Source organism: Pleurodeles waltl, chromosome 2_2, assembly GCF_031143425.1.
Source record: "Pleurodeles waltl isolate 20211129_DDA chromosome 2_2, aPleWal1.hap1.20221129, whole genome shotgun sequence".
Lineage (NCBI taxonomy): Eukaryota > Metazoa > Chordata > Amphibia > Caudata > Salamandridae > Pleurodeles > Pleurodeles waltl.
Window position 1 is genome coordinate 45654847 of NC_090439.1, and position 23870 is coordinate 45678716.

Here is a 23870-nt window from a genome sequence, read left to right on the forward strand (position 1 = left end):
TAAGTTGACACACAGGTGGGAGGAGGAGCTAAATAATGGTGCAAAGCTTGTTTTGCACCATTATTTAATGCCTGGGTCATTCCATGGTTAAACACCATGGAATGGGTCCACATGTGCCCTCCCCAAGTCCCAGAAACACCCCCACCCACACCAGAGGGACACCAGAGGATGGGGGACCCTCGTCCCAGGTAAGTAGGGTGAGTAATGGTAAGTATTTATTAACTTTTTTTTTTAAAGTGCCATCATGGGCACTAACTTGGGGTCCCCTGCATGGCACATGGTGCAGTGGCCATGCCCCCATGCCCAGAGGACACTTGTCCCCTGTACTGGCCATTGGGGTGGTGGACATGACTCCTGTCTTTCCTAAGACAGGAGTCATGTTTTAGATGGTTGCATGCCAGAAAAATGGCGCTAGTCTGGTTAGCGGCATTTTATGGCATCATTTTCTAACACACAACCCCTCCTTCCCTACCGCCACCCCCACCAGGCTAGCGTCTTTTTTGAAGAGGCTAGTCGAAGTTTAGCACTGGCCTGCAACATTCCTTTAATATGGTGCCCGGCTGGTGTGGTGGAATGTCACAAGCTGGCGCTATACTTTTTGCTGAAAAACTGCGTTTGTGCAGTTTTGCGGCATAAAGTATAAATCAGGCCCTATGTTTATTATTGTTTTTTTAGTAAAAAGGGTGGGGCCATGGGCTGTGACATGCATTGAGAAGGGGTGAACAGCAGAGTAGGATCTCTCCAACCGGGCACTGCGTTTCTGGACTGGAGAGAGCAGGCACAGGCTGGTCTCCCTGAGAACTCCCTGGCTAGGCACTCCTAGCCAATCCTAATGCTGCTCTGAGCAGCGTCGGGATTGGTCACAGGGCAGGCTGGGAGCTGTGCCTTCAGCCTTCCTGCAGCAAAGGAGTGGCGCGGTGGTGACAGCAGCGGCTACGATACAGGTACGTTTTATTTTTTTTAATACCCCCACCCCATTGTGCTACCCCACCTCTTTTAAGCACAGTGAGCCACTCCTGGTGATTTAATAAGAAGAGAAAGGAAAGCAGTCAGATATTGGCTAATATGATTGCTATGGTGGACTTGTATATGTTTCCAGACAGCTGTGTTTTTCAGAATTTCTGTTTCCAAAGTTTTGATTTTTTTGAATGGCTCTCATACCAGCTGCATATTTCTAGTCTATGGTAAAGTATTGAAAGGAACATTGAGTCCCTGAATATATCATTTTGGGTTTATTTTATAAAATATATGATTAACTACATCACACACTGCTGTAACCACAGTGCTTGTAATCAAGTTCTTTATGGTGTGTTTTTCTCATTTTCAGTGGCAAGCACTTTTGTTAATAAAATCCAGTGAAATAAGTAGGTAATGATTATTTCCAATCTGAACAACATGTTCATAATAGTATGATATTTGGAAAACAGGCACGATTTACAGTACAATAGCATTTTCAAACAACACATTTTAGGTATAGTGATGCAGATATCAAATATATTTTGGGAGGGGGTGCTTTTCATCCTTTTTATTACAACAATGCCTTGTTACCTCTAGTGCATGCGTATATCACACAGGGGTGTTGCACTCCTCTTCAGTGCAAAAAATATTAAATAGTACATGCCCTTACACTTGTTTGTTAGATAAAATTACATGTCGTACTTTTCATGTGTTTTCACTTATGAAAAGGGATATAATTAACAGATAGATTAATATTCACAGAATATCAAGAATTGAGAGAATCTAGAATATGTTTTAACAAATAAAGTAGACTTTCAGAGATGTTCAATTCACAGCAGGGACAACATCATTTCATTTGCCTACTGGTGATCTTTCCTTGGTGAACTCCCTGCCACTTGTTCGTTGTTATTGGAAGTAGAACTACAACATACTGTAGTACCTCCACTTTCTCCATTGTGTATTTTGTACTTCTATGACCCATATCGGTTGGCCTGGAGGAGACTCCTTTTCCGTCGCTGCAAGCGGAAGTGGGCCATACAGTCATGGAGGTGGGACACAAAGCCACACTCTGATTCCCTCTCCATGGGCCTACTTCCTCATCCTGTAGCTTACTTATTTGTAAACTGAGTGTGACTGAGAGTTCTGCTATGCACAGAAGGCAGAAAGTAAACATTAATCTTTTTTCCTGCTGGCATTCAGAATTTGGCAGCCAATTGGCCATGCATGGGATCAGTTGTGTAATGCAAAATAATGCCATTACTTGCAAAATGTGATGAAGAGTCCCCAAGTCTCTTATATCTCACAGAAATTCATTGGAGTTGGCCTGAATATAGGCTCCTGAAGCACTGGTGGGCCCCTGAAGGGTTGGATACCCGTCTGCATGATAGGGGGTTCAGGAACCTCTGTTATGACCCTGTATGTGGCTTCATGAGGAATTTAGGCGACAAATAGGTAGTACATTGGAAAAAATGGCAAATGTTACAGTAGGAGAGTTCGTTTTTTTTTTTCTGAACGTCTGAGTGTCTACTGACCTATTTTGGGCAGGTAGCACACTCCCCACGCACACAGCACCACCAAGCCGTGCCCGTGTCTCCCCCTCCCCACCCTCTCTGCATCTAGGGATCGAGGCCCTTCGGGACCCGATCCGCTAGAGTGTCTCTCTGCCCCTTCAGCCTTTACTCTTTTTTCTTCAGTCATCCTTGACTCTCTTTTTCCTCTCTAGCCTTTGACTCCTTTTTGCCTCTTTTTCTGCCTTTCTGCCTTTTCCGATCTTTTTACTCTTTTTACTCTTATGCCTTTTCCCATTTCCTTGCTTGTGCTGTTTTTCCCACTCCTTTTTTCCCGCTCCCCCGCACCCCCATTCGCCCACTCCTCCCGCCTCACAGCTGCTCCTCCCTCCCCCATCCCTTCTTAATGGCGGTCGCTGCGAGCTAGGGCGAGTGTCTACTGACCTATTTTGGCCAGGTAGCACACTCCCCACGCGCACAGCACCACCAAGCCGTGCCCGTGTCTCCCCCTCCCCGCCCTCGCTGCGACTAGGGATCGAGGCACTTCGGGACCCGATCCGCTAGAGTGTCTCTCTGTCCCTTCAGCCTTCACTCTTTTTTCTTCAGTCATCCTTGACTCACTTTTTCCTCTCTAGCATTTGACTCCTTTTTGCCTCTTTTTCTGCCTTTCTGCCTTTTCCGATCTTTTTACTCTTTTTGCTCTTTTGCCTTTTCCCATTTCCTTGCTTGTGCCATTTTTCCCGCTCCTCTTTTTTCGCGCTCCTCCGCACCCCACACCCCCATTCGCCCACTCCTCCCGCCTCCCAGCTGCTCCTCCCTCGCCCCTCCCTTCTTAATGGCGGTCACTGCATGCTAGAGCGAGTGTCTACTGACCTATTTTGGCCAGGTAGCACACTCCCCACGTGCACAGCACCACCAAGCCGTGCCCGTGTCTCCCCCTCCCCGCCCTCGCTGCGTCTAGGGATCAAGGCCCTTCTGGACCCAATCCGCTAGAGTGTCTATCTGCCCCTTCAGCCTTCACTCTTTTTTCTTCACTCATCCTTGTCTCTCTTTTTCCTCTCTGCCCTTTCACTCCTTTTTGTCTCTTTTTCTGCCTTTCTGCCTTTTCCAATCTTTTTACGCTTTTTACTCTTTTGCCTTTTCCCATTTCCTTGCTTGTGCTGTTTTTCCCGCTCCTTTTTTTCCCGCTCCCCCGCCCCCACACCCCCATTCACCCACTCCTCCTGCCTCCCAGCTGCTACTCCCTCCCCCTCCCTTCTTAATGGCGGTCGCTGCGCGCTAGGGCGAGTGTCTACTGACCTATTATGGCCAAATAGCACACTCCACAAGCGCACAGCACCACCAAGCCGTGCCCGTGTCTCCCCCTCCCCGCCCTCGCTGCGTCTAGGAATCGAGGCCCTTCGGGACCCGATCCGCTAGAGTGTCTCTTTGCCCCTTCAGCCTTCACTCTTTTTTTTTCAGTCATCCTTGACTCTCTTTTTCCTCTCTAGCCTTTGACTCCTTTTTGCCTCTTTTTCTGCCTTTCTGCCTTTTCCGAGGACCACGCCCAGGGCCAGAATCCCTGGTCCCGGCAACAGCCACCTCGTCAGCATCCGCTACAAAGCCGACACCCTCCGTGCACTCAACACCAGCCGAGACACCACCTGCTTCCAGGCCTCTCCGAAGAGCACTCATGGACCCTTCTCCTGCCACAACTTCAGCTTCACCAGCACCAGAGCCCACAAACCTCCTAGGACCAAGACCAACCACCTTCACTGCATACTCCTCAACACCCGCTCAGCACGCAAGCATGCCATCAAGCTCTGGGACCTGCTCGACTCCACCTGCCCGGACGTGGCCTTTCTAACCGAAACCTGGTGGAATGACTCCTCAGCTCCCGACATCGCCATAGCCATCCCAGACGGATACAAAGTCTCTCGCCGAGACCGCATCAACAGAACCGGAAGACGTATAGCCATCGTGCACAAAGCCACCTTCGAAGTCAAGACCACCCTGGACGACTCCTTCAGCGCCGCCAAACTCCTTCACTTCAAAGTCTGCTCCGACCCCAACACCACGCTCAGAGGAACACTCATCTATAGACCCCCAGGACCCAGGCCACCGTTCAGCAACGCCATCGCCGACCTGGCCAGCACCCACGCACTCGCCTCCATGGACTACATCCTCCTCTGGGACCTGAACTTTCACTTCGAAAACAACAATGACACCAACTCCAGCACCCTGACCGAAAACCTTGCCAACCTCGGCTTCACACAGCTCGTCAACACACCCACCCACACAGCCGGTCACACTCTTGACCCCATCTTCTCCACAAGCAACCACATCACCTTCAACCATACCACTGAACTCTACTGGACCGACCACCACTGCATCCACTTCACCTTCAAGAAACAGACAGAACACCACCTCACTGAACAACCACCCCGCCGACGATGGGGCAATGTCACCGAAGATCAACTAACCAATGCCCTAGCCCAGAAACCGCCCGCCAACCCCACCGACCCTGACATCGCTGCAAACACCACCAACTCATCAGGCTAGCAAAAAGATCCTCCTTCAAAACCCACCTAGAAAACAACGCCCACGACTGCAAAGAACTTTTCAGCATCGTAAAAGAACTCTCCAGCCCAAGCGCTACCGTCAATGACATCACCCCCTCCCAAGAACTATGCGACGCCCTATCAACCGCCTTCCACTGAAAAATCACTGACATCCACGACAGCTTCAACTCCCCTCATACCTCGGACACTCCTATTCCGCCCTCCACGGACTCCACCCGCTCCAGCCGACTGACCTCCTGGACCAGCATCAGCAACAACGAAACCCGCAAGACCATGAACTCCATCCACTCCGGATCACGATCAGAACCCTGCCCACACCACATTTTTAACAAAGCAGACAGCCATCGCATCACACCTATGGAAAGTCACCAACATCTCCTTCGAAACTGCAAGATTCCCGGAATGCTGGAAACACGCCAAAATCAACGCTATTCTCAAGAAACCAAAGGCGGACCCCAAGGACCTAATAAACTTACGGCCCATCTCCCTGCTCCCTTTCCCGGCAAAGGTCATTGAGAAAATCGTCAACACTCAGCTCACTCAGTACCTCGAAGACAACAACATCCTCGACCCCTCCCAGTCCGGCTTCAGACGCAACCACAGCACCAAAACCACCCTCCTCGCCGCCACAGATGACATCAGAAGCCACCTTGACAATGGAGAAGCATCAGCCCTCATCCTCCTACACCTATAGGCCGCCTTTGACACTGTTTGTCACCACACTCCTTCCTCGCCGGCAGAACCCAAAGACTCCGCCTCCCCCATTCCAATCCAAGGCCTTCAACATCATCTGCGTCGTACCCCAGGGCTCATCCCTCATCCCAACGCTGTTCAACATCTACATGGCCCCCTCGCACAAGTGGCCCGTCAGGATAACCTCAAAATCATCTCCTACACCGACGACACCCAACTCATCCTTTACCTCACCAAGGACCCACACACCACCAAAACCATCGTCCACGAGAGACTAAAAGCCATCGCCGACTGGATGAGAGACAGCCGGCTAAAACTGAACTCGGACAAAACAGAGGTCCTCATCCTTGGGCCCACTCCCTCCGCCTGGGACAACTCATGGTGGCCGACCACGCTGGGTCCCCCACCGACACCTATCGACAGCGCACAAAACCTAGGCTTCACCCTTGACTCATCACTCTCCATGTCAAAGCAGGTCAGCCCCATCTCCTCCTCCTGCTACAACACCCTCTGCATGCTTCACAGAGTCTACAAATGGATCCCAACAGAAACAAGACAAACAGTAACCCAGGCCCTCGTCAGCAGCAGACTCGACTACGGCAACGCCCTCTATGCCGGTATCCCAACCAAACTCCTACAACACCTCCAACGCATCCAAAGTGCCTCCGCCCGACTCATCCTCAACATCCCTCGCCACAGCCACATCACCCCCACCTAAGAGACCTTCACTGGCTCCCCGTCAACAAGAGGATCACCTTCAAGCTCCTCACCCACATACACAAGGCACTCCACAACACCAGACCAACATACCTGAACAACAGACTCAGCTTCTACACCCCCACCCGGCAACTCCACTCCTCCAACCTCGCCTCCATCCCCCGCATCCGGCGCAAATCTTCTGGCGGCAGATCGTTCTCGTACCTCGCTGCCAAGACCTGGAACACCCTCCCGTCTGACTTAAGACAGACCCAGGACCTTCTTTCCTTCAGAAGACTCCTCAAGACCTGGCTCTTCGAGCAGTAGCAGCTCCCCCCACCCCAGCACCTTGAAACCCTCACGGGTATGTAGCTTGCTTTACAAATATGTTTGATTGATTGATTGAGTGGGTAGTGAGGGGTGTTGGGTCAGAAAAGTCCCTTGCATGGAGATAAACGTTTGCCCCTTCCCTGTGTTACCCATCTGCTGTGCTATCTGGATGCTTGGTAATAAATTTTGGTCATGAGTGAACAAGGTTCATGGTTGTATTCTATGGTGGTCATTATGACCTTGGCGGTCTTAAGACTGCCAGGGCTGCGGTGGCGGTTGGACCACCGCCAATGTGGCGGTGCGACTGCCACAGTATGACAGCAGCGGTAGCTCCACAGTTAGAATGCCAGTTTTTCTCCACAGGAGCGTCTGGTGGTGCTGGCGGTCCTAATCCACCAGGGCAGTGCTGCAAGCAGTGCCACTCTGGGAATTATGACCCCCCTCACCGCCAGCAGTCACATGGCGGTAACCCTTCCATGTAAAGGCTGGTGGAGGTTCAGAGGGCTCCATGGGGGCCCCTGCAGTGCCCATGCAATTGGCATGGGCAGTGCAGGGCCCCCTGGCCAGCTTAGTCGCAAAGTGCTGAACTTTGAGACAGGTGCTGGTGCACCCTATGCACTACAGCATTGCAGCTGGCTCTATTATGAGCCGGAGACAAAGCTGTGGGCCCTTTACCACTGGACCAGTGGGCGGAAACTCTGTTTCTGCTTGCTGACCCCCGGTGGAAACTAGTAATGGGGCCGGTGGAACCTCCCAATTGAAAATTCGGCAGATGGACTTTTCTGTCCACCAAAGTCATAATGACTCCCTATGACATAGGCCTCTTTTATGGACTTCTTAGTCCAGAAAGGGCACCCTAAACTCTAACCTCAAATCGTGGATGGCTACTTTCTTCAGTGGGATATAAGTAGCATTAGGGAAAGGGTGGTAGCATACTGAGACTTGAGTTTTAGTTGTTAATAGAATGAACAGGCGTTTGTTCCTGTGTCATGGGAGTTGTGCATCCTAGACCAAATTGGAAAAGTTCTGTTGTTGTTTGCTTAACTCACCCTTAGCCTGCACTGGATTGTGTGCAGGACTGGAATGTATATGTGTCTGTTGGAAGATACAGTGCATCAGGAAAAAGTGTGAATGGTTGCATGTGTGTTCTGGGATACATGTGTGCCTCTGAGAAGGTACAGTGCAACAGAAACTAGCACATTTAGTTGCATCTGAATGTTAGGATACATATATGCCTCTGAAATGGTACAGTGCATCAGCAAATAACATATGTGGTTATGTGAACACGCAGGACATATGTGAGCCTGGAAGCTAGTAGCACACTTATGAGACAGTGTATAGTGCAGCATGAGTGTGCTGGGATGAGTGGATGCAAGTGAGATACTGGGCTCCAGTTTGGAAGACACCGGCCTTGGTGGGTGAGCAGGGGGAGAGAAAGGTTTCCCCCAGACAGATTTGTGGATTGCACATTCCTGAGACATTGGAAGAAGGAAGAGCCATCAGTGTACATCAATGGGGGTTCTTCACATTTAAAAGGAAGCTCATAGTGCGCCAGCACCAGGAGAGAGCTCCTGCCCATTGACTCAACTTATCACAACACTTTTCCTTGCTGTGCTGCATGCACAAAATAAGTGTATCCCCCAAACTAAAGTATTTCTGGAAATGGATAATAAATAGGGGACCTTAAGACTTCCAAATTGCTAAACTGAAGATGTATATCAATATGGAGAAGCTCAGAAGGAATTCTGCCTGTTGTGAACAGGACTGAGAGCTAGGAATATGACAGTCTCCCATGCTAGCCAGGAGGACATCACCTATGAGGATTAAGCACACACTCCTGGAACCTGAAGCACAAGGTTCTGTCTGACCCAAGACCAGAGCATCCTGTGAGGTGCAGGTGATTGTTTAGAGTGAGTGAGGTTCAGCATGGATTCTGTTGCTTGGATCCCGAGAATGAAGTACATAAGGATGGCCGCATCGATTGGGCTGCTGGTTCATGTGCCAAAGTCTGTGACCCCCTTACCAGGTGCAGTCTGCACTGAAAATTAAGGATTACCAACCATGGTGCTGCTCTGTAAGAGAAGAAGGGCCAGCATTCCGTACAGCATTGTGACCCCAAAAGGCCAGTCACTATATTCTTGCCACCTGCAGCCCCTGTATATGTGGGGTCTGTGATAAAAAGAGAGGGCTGCTGTGCTGTATGTGCATCCATGATCCTACCTGCATTTCAAGAGGAAGGGGCCATGTAAGAGGAATAGGGATAGCACCCTAGATCCGCATGCATTGTTGAGAATAGTAACTCTTCTTGCCCAATTGACCCTCTGAAAGTTGTTCAGAGTAGGGGTTACTCTGTTCTGGGCTATATTGCTTCGAATAAATAGTTACCTCGGTTAACTTGTGTTATACAGGCCAGACACCTATTATGAGGAATATGTGCCCTAGAGTGGTCTTCATCCAAACCTTTTGCCTGCTTGCTTCCAATTTTGCTGAATTTGCTTTTGTCGGCATTCGGACTCTGTGCACTTTACCAATGCTAATGAGTGCTAAAGTGCTTGTGCTCACTCCCCTAAACATGGTTTGATTGGTATATACCTAATTGGCATATTTCATTTACTTATGAGTCTCTAGTAAAGTGCACTACATGTGCCCAGGGTTTGCAAATTAAATTGTACTTGTGGGCCTGCAAGACTCATGTCTTAGGGCTGCCATTGTAGTCTGCATGCAGTCACACTGTCGTGTTGACTTAGCATTTAACAGTCCTTGCAAAGCCTTAAGCTTCTCTTTTATTATATATGTCACACCTAAGGTAGGCAATAGGTATCCCATCCACAGGGTGCTATATATTTAAAAGATAGGGCATGGGCCTTTCAGTTTAACATATTCTGGCAGAGAAAAAAAAACACATTCATTTTTCACTACTGTGAGGCCTACCCTCTCCTAGGATAACATTGATGAGTCCTTATTACCTTTAAGCTGTAATTCCCAATTGAGAGGCAGTAGATCTGTCATATTTAGTACCTATGGAATTGTGATGACAAATTCTCATCATTAGTAAGGTTAGATTTATTGTTACAATTTTGAAAATGACACCTTTAGAAAGTTGGCAATGTTGCTACTCTTAGCCCTGTGTGCCTACAGTCTCTCGCTGATCACTTGACTGGGGAAGGAGACAACTGAGCTTCATGTATTCCCCGTAGACAGCCACACAAAATGGGAATTTAGGAGGGATTTGATGGACCCTGATGGGCCATTATGACAGGTCAGAGGGAGGAGCTGACCAAAACCTCACACTTACATGTGAATAGGCTGTGTCCTGTCCCCACAGAAAGGGCTGCATATCCCCGTGGTGAGTGTGGAGCCTGGGCAAGAAGAGAGGACCTCTGTACATTTCAAAGACTTATTTTAGGTATCCCCAACTTCAATAGTTCAATAGCACCACTGGGAATCAGAAGTGGACCTCAGACCCTACCACTTCAGTACACTTTTGGACCTGTGGATACCCTGCCAGGAAGACAGACTGTTTTTCTGCTACAAGGAATGCCACTCTGATTGACTGCTGCTCGGGAAGAACTGCTGCCTGACTGTTCAGACCTGCTGCCTGCTGCCCTCCTTGCCTGGATGAGAAGGGGAGACCTGCACCTCTCCAACCCAGAACCCAGAGTGACCCCAAGGGCCAGCTGACTCGTCTCCTGATTCGAACTCTCAGGGACTTAAACAAATTCCAACCAACCCAACACTCTATAAGCTCTGTGAGCCTGCACTGTCCAGAGGTGCCACCCCAGCCCTGGGCCCTTAGAGGTAGCTCTTCATGTGTTGATCCAGCAGAACCACCACATCTCCATTGTTGCATGAACAAAACTGGCATATCTCTGCTGTTGTGTGGATAAAACTGATGCATTCAATTCGGAACCAGCATGGCGTTGTTTTTCTTGGCGCAAAGTTCCCTACATCTCCATCAACTACAGCCTCAATGACATTAACAAACTGTGCATCATAGACTCTGCATTCATCGTATCACTGCATCTCCTCAACGCCAACTCAGTCGGCACCTGCACCCAACACCATCACATCTCAGCTCGGATACATTGCCACAGGTGAAAGGAGAACTCAGCTCTTTAACTGCATGGGAAAAATCAATGCATCCCATCAATGGTGGAACCAGTGCAACCAGTGCTCCTGCACTAGGATTTAAGATGCTTTGGTTCAGCGGGCCCAACTGGATCTCTGTACCCGGCTTGCGCTCCATTGTAAACAGCCTGAAGTTTTGGCTTTGTTCCGGTCTGGCAGGACCAGATAGCCCTGGTAGGCGCTTTTTGCTTCTTAGTGCTTTTCCACAGTTTATCTTTAAAAAGGTATCTTTCAAGTTTTACTTATTTGATTTTTGTCATTTTGGTCTTGTTTTATTTAAGACATTTCTATTGTTCTGACTAGGTGTGGTATCTTTTTGAATGATGTTTCCACTGTTTTGCTGTTTGAAGTGTTGCACGCATACTTTAGATATTTCCTCTAGGGGTAAGCCTGCATGCTCTGTGCCATGCTACCAGAGGGTGAGCTCAGATTACTTTACGGTATGTTTGTGACTTACTCTGACTAGGATTGTGGTTCCTGCTTGCTCAGAGTGCAAACCTTAGGCAACCAGAAACCCCATTTCTAACAATATGCATACGTGACATAAAAAGCACCATGTGCAATGGTTAGACGGCCAAGAAGTACTAAATCCAGCAGGACAAATATAGATTTTAACAACAGTGGCATGATTAGATATAGTTATTAAACATTTTACTGACTGTGCAAACATGCTTGGGAAACATGAGGTGTAGTGGACTTGACTGGATGAGCCAGAGGTGGAGTGCAGTCTTTGTTAAAGATTGTCTTCTCTTGAATTCCATCACTTTATGCCATTGATCGAGGGATGATCTTCAGAGGAATAAAAATTGCAATTCTGAATGTTTATATTCTTGCAGATATTTTGGAGATGTGCCATTGATGCATTTGTAAGTGATATGGAGTTGCTTGAATGGTATTCTGTCTTTTACTGAGAGACCTATGAAATATATTTCTACATGATTTTATTTTTTTTCAAGAAAAGTAACTCGTTTGATAACTGCTTTGTGCGCTTCGGGTATGTTTTAACTTAAAAACTGGTAAAATCCTTTGGTCTACTCAAGAGTAAGTCAGTGCCTCCATAACAATGGAGTGCTATTACAGTAAATAAAAGGTAGGGTATTTTTCGGATTTGCACAAAGTAGAATTTTCTGACAGCTCCCACTGGAAAATTCAATACATTTTTATGGGCATTTTTGTTTACTAAAAAAGGTTATAAAAGAGATTATATTAGTTATATAGGTAAACCTCTCAGAACAGCCATAAGATTAATTGAGGAAAGTATATAGAATTTTAAGTGGGCATTGATCAATAAGTTCCTTTTCCACTCAAGTGTTCCAGAAGACATTCTAAACTGGGCTAAAAGCATGTATACAATGCACTATGCATAATGTAACAAAACCAATGATTGCCTATATTAACTATCAATGCATAATACCTCAGGCAGAATCATGGAGCCAGGATTCGAATTACAGAAACAGGAAAGAGGGTGTGTAAAGGTTTAAAGCCCACATTTCTAAATGTCCTATAACCTAATGGGCAGATTTAATAATTATGTGCTTTGTCCATGAGTAACACAAGACAACACAAGTCTTTAACTGGGGTTTACGAAGCCGCGCAATGCCACTTGCATGGTTTTGCATAGCTTAGTAAATACAAAGTAATGCAACCAGGTGCACAGTGCCTTTCATTTCCTCAAGGGTTGTCTCTCTGTGAATTGGTTTCCCCATCACTTTCTATCCCCTGCAGGGTTCCGCAGGGTTCTTCCCTGAGTCCCACTCTTTTTAATGTCTATGTTAAGTCTCTAGATTGTTTAATCAGATCCTATGGCTTCTCAATTACTTTCCACGCAAATTGTTGTTTCTTTGGCAAGCACAGACCTTACTACTGGGACAATATTTTGCGACTGTATGCACACCAACTGCTACTTTTTGCCTCAGATCCTTCCTTCTGGGCAGACCCCTCCATGCCGCAGGACCTAGGTCCCCTACCAGTCCCAGTCTCTTAAACATGCAACTTAGGAATCCTGCTCAACAAGAGACTGTCCTTTGCTGGCCATGTAAAATAGGTAACGTCTTCCGCTTTCTTTATGATCAGGATCGTAAAAAATATTCTATCATTTATCCCAGGTCACCTGCAGATACATTACCTCATTGGTAATGTCCAAGTTAGACTATTGCAATGGCCTTTTATTCTATACTAAATAATCAGTTTTAAACAAACTTCAATCAAATGCTGCAGCTCATTTACTACTCAACATGCCCAAATATTTTCTGGTCTCTGATCATATGAGAAAAATGCTTTGGCTTCCTGGAAGGCAGAGAATTGTTTTTAAAACTCTCTACATTACATATAAAGTACTGAACAATCAAGGCCCTACCTTTTTCAGAATAACATCAATTGCTATAAACTGGGCAGATCACTCAGGTCTGCATCTTGTATGCTCTCTTCAGTACCTAGATACAAACAACTTACCTGGGGAGGCAGAAGTTTCTTTTGCGGAGCATCCAAGTCATGCAAACCTCTTCCCATCACAATTCACAATTAAATCAGCTCCCACTCCATAAGCTTTCAGAAAAGTTGTCAAATCCTGGCTTTTTAAGGAGGCCCTTGAGTTAAATCATCCCTAGGCACCCTGCTCGGTAGTACTATTTAGTCTTTCAGCCTAGCGCCTAGACATCATTGGCTATTAGTAGTGCCCTACAAAAATTCATAACATAACAGTGCTACTTTTCATTACTTTGATTTGGGTAAGTGTTAAATGGGTGGAGCATGACCAATCCCATGCATCCACCCATATATTTATTTGGAAACCCAGATTTACAAAGAGTTGTGATGCTGGGATTGCACCAAAATGGTGCTCTTACCTGACAGATGTGTAACAAGGAGAAATATCTTTATTTCTCCTTGTTCCTCTTACCACACATACTACATTCTGCAGCACACATAGAAAGAGGAAAATGCCTCTAAGGATTGGTTTTGTGCAGAAAGATGTCCCTTTCTGCACAAAAATAATCCGGCCCGTAATGCAGACCCCTTGCACGATGGTGCAAGGTGCCTGTAGTGGCGCTGGACAGCTCATAGTGTACCACTGCAAGGAGAGAGCAGAAATGATCCATATATTTGTAAATGTGGATCATTTTTGCCCTTTCGCTTTCACGCAATGGGGCACAGCAATTTGCCTTGCTGCATTGCGTTGTGTGAAAGAATGGTAAATCTGCCCCATTGTTTATACTAAAGGTCAGCTTTATCAGATTTAGAAACACTAAAATACTGAATTGTGTAGGCAGCAATCTGAATAGGCTAATCTGACACATTAGTGAACAAGAGTTGTGGCCTATGTGAAAGACAGAGATTCATCTTCCAAAACATTTCCATCAATTGAATGGAAACAATGGCACACTAACATTTATCCTGTAAAAGACTAAACAGGAGATATGGGAAAGAATACATAAATGAAGCAAGGACTTATCCTGGAAACAAGTACTTAAAGCCAGACTGCACCATTCCACAGAAACTAGGAGGAGAATTCATTCCGGCTACATTAGGGCCCTCATTACAACTTTGGTGGTCTTTTCACATGACCACTAAAGCCGCAGGTGCCAGAAGATCTTTCGCCCACCATATCACAAGTACTGAAGGATTTTCACCACATTTTGGGTGGAAATCATCCAGTAGTTGTGCTGGCTGTTGGAGGTGCAGAGACGGTTCTGCCACATGCCCCGCGCCCCCAAAAGGACTAGAGCAGCCATATTACGACCTGCAATATCGCCTGGCATTGTCCTGATTGTGGGGTGCTACCAGCGGTGGAAGCGCCATTTCCAGTTCCCTCTCGGATGACCTCCTCATCAGGCAACGTAAGTCGATGGTCCCACAGAGGAGGAGGAGTGGGAGGGTGGGGAGTGTTGTGTGTGCATGTGTTAGTGGGTGTTGTCTGCGTGTGTGAATGTAAGTGTGTGTGCGTGTTTGCATGCATGTGTGTATGCATGTGTGTATGCATGTTTGTATGCATGAATGAATGCATGTATGAATGTTGAAGTAAATGTGTCTTTAAATGTTGAAGTGAGTGTGTGTATGAATGTTGAAGTGAGTGCATGTATGGATGCAAGTAGTGAGTGAATGTGTGTATGGATGCTGGTGAGTGAATGTGTGTATGTCAGTGTTGGTGAATGAGTGTTTGCTGGGTGCATGAATGAGTGTACGCGGGGTACATATGGGTATCTGGTCGTGTGTGCATATATGTGGGAAGGGGATACTGTACTAGGAGGAGGATGCTGTTCTGGTAGGGGTGGATGGGGAGAGGCACTGTTCTGGTACAGGGGTTGGGGAGGTGAGCTGTACTAGAAGGTGGGGGGGTTTCTGGTATGGAGGAGGTGGGGGTATTGGGCTTGCTGGGGGTGGGGGAGTCATCTGGCCATGACAGGAAAGAAATTTCCTGTCACCGGTAGCCTTTTGGCCAGGGTTTTTGTGGCGTGCTACTTTCGTAGAAACCCTGGTGGAAAGCCGAATCCTGATACCACTGGCGGTCATAATTTGACCGCCGCATCGGAGAAGAAAAACTGTTCAATGTCTTTTCCTCCTATTATTTAACAAGTGACTTAAAAATACATTTTCCAAAAACGAAATTAATAATATTCTTAAGAGCAAGAAAAAAGAAAAGTAACTTAAAGAAGTGGATAAAGTGAGAGAATCGGAGATTTACATTAATTTTCATTTTCGGCTATACGTTTTGAAGAAAATCGTACTTTTAAGGCTCATAAATCTATTCAGGAGCAGAGTGTCAAGGCTGTTTCTGGTTCCTTAAAGAAGATTCTGACCTGGGGCATAGGTCTGTTGAAGTTCTAAGAAAAACGTATAATTTAAAAATTACAAGTCTATTAGTCTAGGGCTGCACAAAATGTGTCAAAAGGCTCAGTTAATAGTGTACTTAGATTGGAACTCTAAATTATGAATCTTAAACTGAGGTATTGTCAAATAATTTTAAAATATGGAGCACATTTATGGTCAGAATCTGAGTGTGTTACATACTTGCTTAAGTGTCAGTTACAGAAGAGAGATCCAATCCCCTGGGTTAAGAATTTCAGAAATGTTTTTACAGACTTTGAATCTGTCTTCTGCTATCATTTTTAATGATCCTCAACATCATGTTAGGAAAAATAAGATAAAAAATATTCTAAAATACATGTTTTACAATATAACATAAGTGATTGTAGCAAAGACCTCAGTTGACTAACCTACTATGGGCAAATTGTAAAGGCACTTTACAGCAGTACTTAAAAGATATAAAGGCAATAAAACCTTAAGACAATAGATGTTGAAGGTGAGACAAGTGCCTGCATTGATATAGTGGAAATGTAGCTCTTTGATTTTTAAATGGAGTGCCAATCTGAGGCTATTTGTCTGTGTTGTACACAATTTTTATTGCCCTTCTGCCATATATTCATATTTTACACTATGGTGGTCATTCCGACCTCGGCGGTCTTTTCAATAGACTGCTGTGGGACCGCCGTACGGAAGACAGCCAGTGCTGGCGGTCTCCCGCACGGGCCATTATGACCGTTGGCAGCGCTCCGCCCGTTTCCGGATGAAGAGCCGCCAACAGCCATACTGGCGGCAGGCGGGGAAGTGGAGGTAGCTCCACCTCCACCGCCACGCCAACAGAACACCGCCCAGCGAATCACGACCTGTGATTCGCTGTGGCGGTGTTCTGTTGGCGTGGCGATGTCGGCGGAGCTGCCCCCATGGGTCCCGTTCCCTCCCGGAACAGGTAAGGTGATCGTCCGTTAGGGAAGGGGGATGTGGGGTGTTGTGAGTTGTGTGCGTGCATGGGGGTGTGCGTGTGAGTATGTTGAGGGGGCGTGTGAGTGCGTGCATGAATGCCGGGGTGGGGGTGTATGTGCATGAATGCGGGGGGGTGTGTATGTGCATGAGTGCGTGCATGAATGCAGGGGGTGTGTGTATGTGCATGAGTGCGTGCATGAATGCGGGGGGTGTGTGTATGTGCATGAATGCGGGGGGGTGTGTATGTGCATGAGTGCGTGCATGAATGCAGGGGGGTGTGTGTATGTACATGAGTGCGTGCATGAATGCGTGCGTGTATGTGTGTGTATATGTTGGGGATCGGGTTGGGGAGGGGGGTCCTGCAACCTTTTGGGGGTGGCAGAGGTGGTGGGGGGGTAGGGGAGGGAGTCGGGGTGGGGGTTGGGGGTGGCGGAGACCCCTATCAGTGCCAGGGAAGGGATTCCCTGGCACTGATAGTGCTTTCCGCCATGGATTTCATGGCGGTCCATGGCGGTCCCATACCGCATGAAATCCATGGCGGTAAGCCGGGGTCAGGCGGGTTGGAATACCGCCAGCGGTATGTGACGACCGCCGGGCTGGAGACCCAAGTCTCCAGCCCGGCAGTCGTTACCACCGTGGCGGTCGGAACGGTGAAGCGGCGGCTGGCCATGGCCGTAACCGCCATGGTCAGAATTCATGAAAAAAGACCGCCAGCCTGTTGGCGGTCTTACCGCCGCTTCACCGCCGACCGCCACGGTCGGAATGACCACCTATGACTAATCAAGAAAGAAAGACAATTTTACTTCACTTTTTAGGGAACGTCAAATACACAATCTTTAGGATTTAGGGCGTCATTACAAGGCTGGCGGTCTTAAGATCGCCAGTTTTGCGTTGGCGGTCGGACCTCCGCAGACAGGCAGTCAGACCTCCCCAGTATGAGCCTGGCAGAGCCGGCACGGTCATACTGCCGACACCGCAGCCTGGCAGTCCCGGCGGTTGTAATCCGCCAGGACAGCGCTCCAAGTAGCGCTGCCCTTGGGATTACGAGTCCCCATCTGCCAGCATGTCCATGGTGGTAAACACCTCCATGGAAAGGCTGGAATGGGGTGTCGGGCCCCTGGGGGCCCCATCACGCATTTCACTGCCCAAATTATTGGAAGTGAAATGCGCCATGTGTGCTGCGGCACCTGACACCCCACAACATTGCTGCTGGCTCAATTACGAGTCCTAATATAGTGGGCAAAAGACCTCAATTACTGGCTGTCTTTTGCCTGCAGCGGCTTCGTCGGTCCTGTGAAAGGACCACTGAAGTCAAAATGAGGGCCTCATTGTCTACCATATTGGCAATCAGTTTGATCTAGCTATGTTACAGGGTTGGTACATTTTGGAAATAGTGAAGAATATTCTGAGCTAATGTGATGAGATGTAATCGTAATACAAAACATATTGTGGCTGTGATGGAACAATTGCTTATTTATGTATTTGAATATACATTTTACACTACCTGCACTGCAATACTTTACTGCTCTACTTGGTATAATGAACATTGACACTTTAGCATTTTGTTATAAACTATTTAGGTTAATTGAAATAATTAATTATGAGTTTAATAGATATTGAAAGTATACAGGTGAATTGGGATGATTGCATTAACTTAAGATGTTACATTTTTAAGGAGTTAAATTGTGAAGTGATTAATACGTTTAATGCATTAATTATGTATACACAAGGTCATTTTAAATCAGAATAAGTTATTTGTACTTTTTTAGACTACAGGGAAAGGAATAGCGTTTTAGAATGAAATAATTTCTAAGATGTATTATGAAAGGAGGTTATTGAGAAGTTGAAATTTGTTAAATAAAAGAAGATCCGATCTTTTGTAGGTTGGGGTGTGAGTATTAGTGAGAAAGTTGGCATTGATGGTTATTGGTTAAAGCTTAACTATTACCAACATAATGGATAAAGCAAGATGACTCATGAAAAGGAGTATTTTATGGAGCATAATGCATTAACGTTGGGGAGGGTGGGCTGTAAATTAGGTTATTTTATATAAATGCGTGTAGTACTTTTTCTTCTCTATCAATGTGAGTGATTTTGTAATGTTTGTGTGCCTCTTTTGGCACAAATCAAACAATAAATTAAACTGAACAGTGGTACAAAGAAAAGTGCCACTCCAAGGTGCAAGTACTTACAGACACCAAAGAAGGCCAAAGGTGGGTGTTTCTCTCTCATTCAAGACTGAATGCCACCTGTTCAAGTCATGCTTCTCCAGCCAACATCTGCACCATACTTCACATATACATAACGTTAACCCTTACCAGGCAGCTGGACTAGACACATGATAGCTCATACTCTTAATTGCAGTATTATTAATCCAATCCTACTGTCTATTAATCAGCTAGTGTACAGTAGCAGTCCATAGAGGTAGGAAGGAGACATGCACAGGGTCATACTAGATCAAAGAGTAGGCTTAGGCAACCCATAGAAAAGTGGCCAATATTCAGAAATTGTGATTTGAAACTTACTGCAATATATTCTTTAGGGAGTACTGAGGAATGTCCCTTTTGAGCAGATTTGTGATTTGTGTGCCTATGTGTTTGCCCATGGTGCACTACAATGCATTACTACGTACAAAATGTCCCTAGTACTACAGGCCAAACACCTGCTCTGTTGCTCTCTACTAAAATTACAATAGTAATGCTGTAACCATTCAGGAACCAGTCCCGTTAGACCACAAAACTAGGCCATAGTGGCACAAAAATGATCTCACGCTGGCGCTTTTTTCTTTGGATCAGTCTTTCTGGCTTTGCTGTGTATGCACGCTAAATGTCGACAACAGAATATCAGTGGGACGTAATATTGAGAACAAAATATCAAAACTTCAATATCAATAGATAAGTCTTACTTTTCTACACACAAATATATATTTTGAAGGTATGCTGATGTAGAGTTAGGAATAGTAAATCTATACTTTTCTATGTGCATGGCCTGTGCATGGCCTGTTCAAAGTTTTGCCCCCTCCCGATATTCTTGTAACTCGATATTCTATGGGTAGGTATTCAGTAGTACAACCACATTGCTGTATTGCCACATGGGCCCGTCTGACATAGACATACCAGTTCTTTATAAAACTTGATGAAGCAGAAAAAGAAAAACTAACAAGCATTTATATATCATGTACACAAAATCGTATAAGACGATGTGATTTTAGTAAAGAAAATTAATGTATGTAGAAATTGTGCCCACGAAGTAGATCTCCATTAGTATAAACAAGCTTAATTAATCATGAAAACTGACAAATGTATCAATCTGCCATAATTGCAGCTATATTCTATGATTCTCTTGTTAAACTGTTATATGCTTAGCTTAAATTTAGCAGAGACTTTGGCCTAGTCGCCTGGTCTCAATTTTAACTGCGTAGTTTTCACTTGTATAACAAAGACGTGTTTTAAACCTTTAAAAGCTGTATTTTTCCAGTAGAATGACTAATACGCTTATCTCAAAGTTGCGTGCTACGCAAGTTTCATCCCCTTTGAAGCAAGGTCAGTTTCTGCAGGTGCAGACAATAAAGACACTGATGCAGAATTAATTGGCAACTTTGTTGCTACTTGTGTTCCAAAACCCCAAGGACACCTTATGCGTAGGTGAACATTAAGAGAAGGACACTATTCATTGGTTAAAGAGAAACCACCCCATGGACCCTCCAATGGAAGACCCCGAAGAATTTGGAACGTTTTCTTACTTAAACCCACCGGGTAAAGAGAAGTCAGCCATTTTCTTTGATGCCATCTTGGAGCCAGTTTCGAGAAGCCATTTTGAAGACTCTTTGATGCCTTTTCTCTATCCCAGAGAGAGAGAGACTTTAAAGAATTCTCACCCTAGAGACTTTAACTTTACTTTGAGTTGCCCATATAATAACTTTTGTTCCCCCCATTTCCTTGTGCTGCAAGGAAAACTTGCCTTAAACTTTGCCCCTTTGAAGTCTGCCCCATGCTGATCGAACTGGTACCTGAAGGACGAAGACTTACCTTGAGTGATGATTGTATGTGATAATTATGAAAGGATAAATGTATTATTCATTGTATTTTTCTTCTTAGGTACCAACTGCTTATTTTGACAGAGCCTAAGCTAGAAGTTTTCTACATTTGTGTTGCTTAAATTCATTTTGCATGAAGCCCCACATGCCAATGATAATCAGAGGTTAGTTGAGGTATTCACTTGATGCACTGTGCTGAATTGAAATCTTGTTATGCTGACCGATGTAATCAATTAGTCAAATTCAGTTACTCTTATTAGTGATTTGCATTGCTATAACTGAGTGCATTATAATCCAAATTCTGCGTAGATTGCGTTTCTTCCGTCGCTATGGACAGCTAGTAATGTTCGTATATGTGTATCATTTGATTTTGAGACTTACTTACATTGTGTTAGCTTTGTTAATATAGGGAAATAAACTCATCAACTTTTAACAAACAGGTGTGGTTATTCATGACTGAAAGGTCATGGTGTGTCTAATTACTGATTTTCTGTTTCACTGATTTATTGATTGATAACTAATCGAGCATAGGTTATTGATTAGAAATGATTATTGATTATTGATTTGAGGGATCCGACAATTCTTTGGATGAGGAGAACTCAACCCGGTCAAAAGGTTCATCGTCCTCCGGCGTGTCCAAGTATAAGTAATTTATAAGGACTGGACGCGCTATCAAACTCTAGCTCTTCCTCATAATCGGAGTCCAAGATAAACGTGTGTCCTTACCATATTATCATGGCTGGCTTTAGCGGGGTTTGAGCGGTGCGGCCGCATTGGGTGCTGGCCTAAATTGGGGAGTGATGACCTCAGGTGGGGGGGGGGCTGTGTTTAGCAATAACTTAGAAAATTGTGATTTAAAAGCACCTCCTGAAAAGTTTATTGTGCGTCCAGCCTTCAGGAAGAAATTAAAATGTCAAGATACCTCTTGTGATTAATGTTTCTGCTTGGGAGAGAGATTGGAGTTTTTTTTGTCTAGTGGAAGCTTCTAAAGTAGCGTAAAGGGTTAATATCCTTGCTGCAAAGAAATTACCAATATTTTTTGTGGATAGTTTAGTGGATTAATAAAGCTAGCCTTTACAACCACTTTTTAAACGAATGAATGTATGTGAAAGGGAATTAACGGAGAGATGAGGGGCACATTTGCCAGGTGGTATTGAGGGAATCCGAGGAGGTGATCATGGGGTTGGGGTGCCAAAAACGACTGCCGCACAGGGCGCCACCAGCACTAAAGCCGGCCCTGCCTATCAGCAGGAGAATTTTGCTCATAAAATCATACTTCTGCTGCTGAAATATTTCGTCTGGAAGCGCTGCATTCTTTCATTAGCCAGGTAGGTGTTGACAAGTTTGAAAGTGAAAGGCACGAATTTGTTGTCTCGACAATACATTTTGTTTTCAAACGCACATACTACACGCGTTTTTGTGCCAGTGTTACACAATATATATCAATATAAATCAGGTGTGATCAGGCATAACTAGTAAATAACAGTCATGATCAGTGACCAGCAAGAAAAGGTACATTTCCCTTACAAATTCAAGAAGCTGAGCTGCATGATTTGTTGTGGCGTCATGTACCGCACACAATAGTTATGTAAAGAATTCAAGTAATTGCCAGTTCAGTTCACAAACTTCTATTGGATAAATTATTCATTTTATTTTGCGGTTTGACCAAATGCCTAGTCAATATTGTAGATAGTTACAATTCTAGAGCTTATACTGAGCGTCTCTTTCTGAATTACGTACAAACATATTCTAAGTAGTAATATATAACTGCTAACAAAAAAATCAAACATGAAGTAAAAAACTTTCATACAATTAATAACTTTCACCCTTCATGACTGTGTACTGTAGGAAAGCAATACCGTTGCATTTGATAACATCATTTAAAAATGTCTGGACACCAGCAAAGTTTTCATGAACACTGCAACAAGCATTTCCGAAAGTAGTTTGTCATGAGGAGAAGCGTGAATTTATGATTGCGAGCTATCGCCAGATAGCAAGTCCATCTAGATCTAGATCTTTCAACTCTCATTCAGCAACTACCAATGATAAATCTAATTATAAAATTAACACAGACTTCTTATCTACACTGCTTGGAATTGCAGTTTCGCAAAAATGCTGAATCCGAACTAAGGAAGTGATGCCTAGTATTAGTACATTACATCCTACTGTACCTGTAATATGGAGAATTGGATATCTGCCATGTTTGAGATGGAGTCCCATTTGGCACTCTCCAAATGAGGCCTAATATCCTCTCTTACTCACATAAGCCATTGACTCTTTTGGGTGCATGGATCAGTATGGTGTTGCTCAACCTCCAGGGGGCTTGTTTGTCAGAATGTTGAGGACAGAAATAGTGACATATAAAAACATTGTGGCCTAAAAATGGAGAACCAAAATGTCATGAAGCTAAGTATGTGTAGGTAAGTCTAATCAAGTTGCAAAAATGCTATTAGAAAAGGCCTACAGAAGTCTTTTTGTTTAAATGACCTGCTAACTGTATCCAGACACAAACATACAGTTCATCTCTCAGATTTATACTTCTTGCCTAGGCAACACTGCATTGAGTCAAATTTGGACACTGCAACAACAGCAGCGGCAGTCCCCTTGGTTCTCCTTTTAGGCTCTGCAGCAAGTTTGACGAAACACAAGAACAGTTTTTTTCGACCTTTTGACTGCAGACCCACCACTTAAGTCCTGAAAACCGGAACCCATCCTGAATCATTATTGGAAACCCAGGACCACCACTGAGTTATTACTGATAGCTGGGGTCCTCAGACTAAGCATTTGGCGAACCTAAATCCTAAAACAATACATAAAAATACAGAAATAGGCATTCATCAAGCATTCATCAATCTAATATACAAAAGAATAAATAGTTTACAAAATTCTCAAAAAATATAAACAAATCTAAATTGTGATATTAATGGGAAGGTTTGAGTGTTTCTACATTCAATTGCTGTCACTCATCATTTATACTTTATTCTTTTTGGTGCACCTCCCGTGAATCAATCTGAGAATACTAAAAAAATTTAGCCTCCAATTTAAAATACTTTCACATTTACGGAATGTTTAAAAATCTTCAAATGTACATTTTGCTTCTTTATTTATGTACACTATTAATACTTATTTTTGTAATCATTCATGCAACCCCCCGAGTAAGTTTTGTGGACAGCTAGGGGTCCCTAAATCACAGATAGGAACCAC